This window comes from Toxorhynchites rutilus, chromosome 2 (assembly GCF_029784135.1).
Source record: "Toxorhynchites rutilus septentrionalis strain SRP chromosome 2, ASM2978413v1, whole genome shotgun sequence".
In the NCBI taxonomy this organism is placed as follows: Eukaryota; Metazoa; Arthropoda; class Insecta; order Diptera; family Culicidae; genus Toxorhynchites; species Toxorhynchites rutilus.
In genome coordinates this window covers 325,458,438-325,460,732 of record NC_073745.1, presented here as the reverse complement: position 1 = coordinate 325,460,732, position 2,295 = coordinate 325,458,438, and the positions used below count along the sequence as shown (strand labels likewise).

The 2,295-nt window shown below is 43.6% G+C and overlaps 1 non-coding gene across 1 annotated transcript; it reads right to left on the bottom strand.

Moving 5' to 3' along the window:
- Positions 1-245: 245 nt before the first annotated feature.
- On the bottom strand, positions 246-318 carry Trnar-ucu (transfer RNA arginine (anticodon UCU)). The gene has a single exon. It is a non-coding gene; the product is annotated as a tRNA-Arg (tRNA).
- Positions 319-2,295: the final 1,977 nt, after the last annotated feature.

The following is a 2,295-nucleotide window of genomic DNA, read 5'->3' as shown; positions in this document are numbered from 1 at the left end:
ATCTTCGTTGGGGCGTGACAGGAGAAAATTAATAACTATGAATTCAGTTCATATCTGAATATAATGAAATTTCCGTCTTCTGATTACGAAGCAATCATTAGCTATATCGAAACAACAATCGTGACCTTCCCCCGTCCATCAATCCTTATCGCACGAGTTTTCTGTTGTCTGTACAGTGGACATTCAAAACAAGCCAGCATGAATTTCTGAGGATGATAACGAGTGGAAAAAAAAAGTTCAGCAGCCATCCCTCGTGGGGATCGAACCCACGACCTTTGGATTAGAAGTCCAACGCGCTATCCGCTGCGCCAGAGGGACCGGTTAGGCGAAGTGTTCCCAGCGATGCACCGCGTTGGAATCATAGTTCAACAGTAAGAGGGTGGATGGGAAAATTCTATTTTATTTTCCACCCACATGAGTCGAAGGAGCTGGGAAACGAGCAAAAATTTGTGCTGTGAAATAATTCTATCAATTGCTGATGTACGTGGACAGGTGCAAATTTTTATCTGTGATATATGTAATTATTTATACTTGTTACTGCTCTCTGGCTGAAACAGCATTGGGGGTCACAACAAATGACAGATTGTTATCATGACAGTAGAGAAACATGCTGCTAGATGGAGAACTGAATTGATTATAATTAGGTGAATTGAAACTAAAAGATAAAAATTTTGAAACGCAGCATTAGTCAAAATAATATTCTAGGGGATTACTTAGAAAGGGCGAGGGATCGGTTTAGGGCCACCCTCCCCTAATATCGACCGAAAGTAAGCGAGCTTCTCGTTCATTAAAATCATTGTTTTTCAGCTACTAGTAATAACATTCGGTTACTTTCAATTCATATGACAACCATTTATCGTTCGCTGCGCATTTCCATTTGTATTCCGAATTTCGCTCCTCTTCCGGCTGCTCCTTTACTAGGAAGAACGTATTTTCATAGCGGCAAAACCGCAGCGAAGTCGAACACGGAAGCATGGACGTGACAGAGAGCAAGAGTCACTTTGTGTTTTACAGATGGTGCTGAAAGTACATGCGATACGACTCGCTGAGTAACGTGAAAGCTGTGACTCGCCAAGTTCACATCGCACTGCAGCTAGAGCATTAGTAATGTATGTACATGATGTAGATATACCAAGCCAGAGCTCTCTTAACCTCAGCATACCACCGCATATCCGTTACGCACACCCAAATAGGCCCCGGAAGGTCATGGCCCTGAATATAAAACGACAAATGGCGGAAGCCGGCAGTCAGGATCCGTGCAAAAAAGAAACTTCTGCAAAAAAAAAACTTCTTGATTGATGGAAATTCCTCGCTTTCTGCCGTTTGACCTGACTCGACACGATGAACGGAATCGGCGTCACTCAGAAAAATAACTCACATCCTGCTGTCTAAATGTAACGCCGAGTGATGTTATTCCTCGGGGCGGAACAATGCATGCGACTGACCCCATTCCGGCTAACCTGACTGAGTTTCTCAAATTATATTAATGGTAATAAACGGTTGATTGATGGGCTATGATGTAGATTGTGAGAGCTGGAAAATATTTTTCCTTCGGATCATTCAGAATATTTTCAGCAGAACAATTTAGGAGGAAAACTGGTATTTCTGACTCGCACATTATAAATGCAAATCCTCCTTTTTTCGTAAAACGGTACAACCGCAAAAAAAATAGAAACTCTGTTTAAGCACGATAATTGGTTCGATCACGAACCAAGAAAATCAACCCTTTTACTCGCGACGTCATCGGAACAAAAAAAAAAGCAACTTCCCCTTCGGAAACAATCAACGCTTGGTCAAGCGTGAGTGAAAATTGACCACCAGCGTGTGTAATGCGGACTTATATTTTTACAATTATCTCCCGGTATTTTACACCCTGATCGATACAGTGGACAAACTGGCCACTGGGTGCAAATATCGCGCACTAATGATGAGACATCATCTGCGCGATTTGACCGCGGTCAGATCCTCGCGTTGGGAGGGATCGCTGGATTGCATCTCTAATGAGCCGAAAATGCGTTTCCACGAGAGGGGAGAATTATGGGGCGAGATGCCGTTGTCAGTGGCTTCTGTTTTCGTTGTTCGTCGGGAACGGCTCTGACAGCGGTGGTGGTCTGCGGAGGTCAGTTCTTGTTCGTATTTCCGCATGAATGGAACCAACCGCGGTGATAATGAGCATGGAAACGAGTTATTCCTGAGGCGAAGTGCATCGTTACGGGAAACAGTTTGCGCATCCTAGTTCGATACAGGAGGTAGTAGATATTTGCATATTGTATTGGGGTTCATCCCAATCACGAC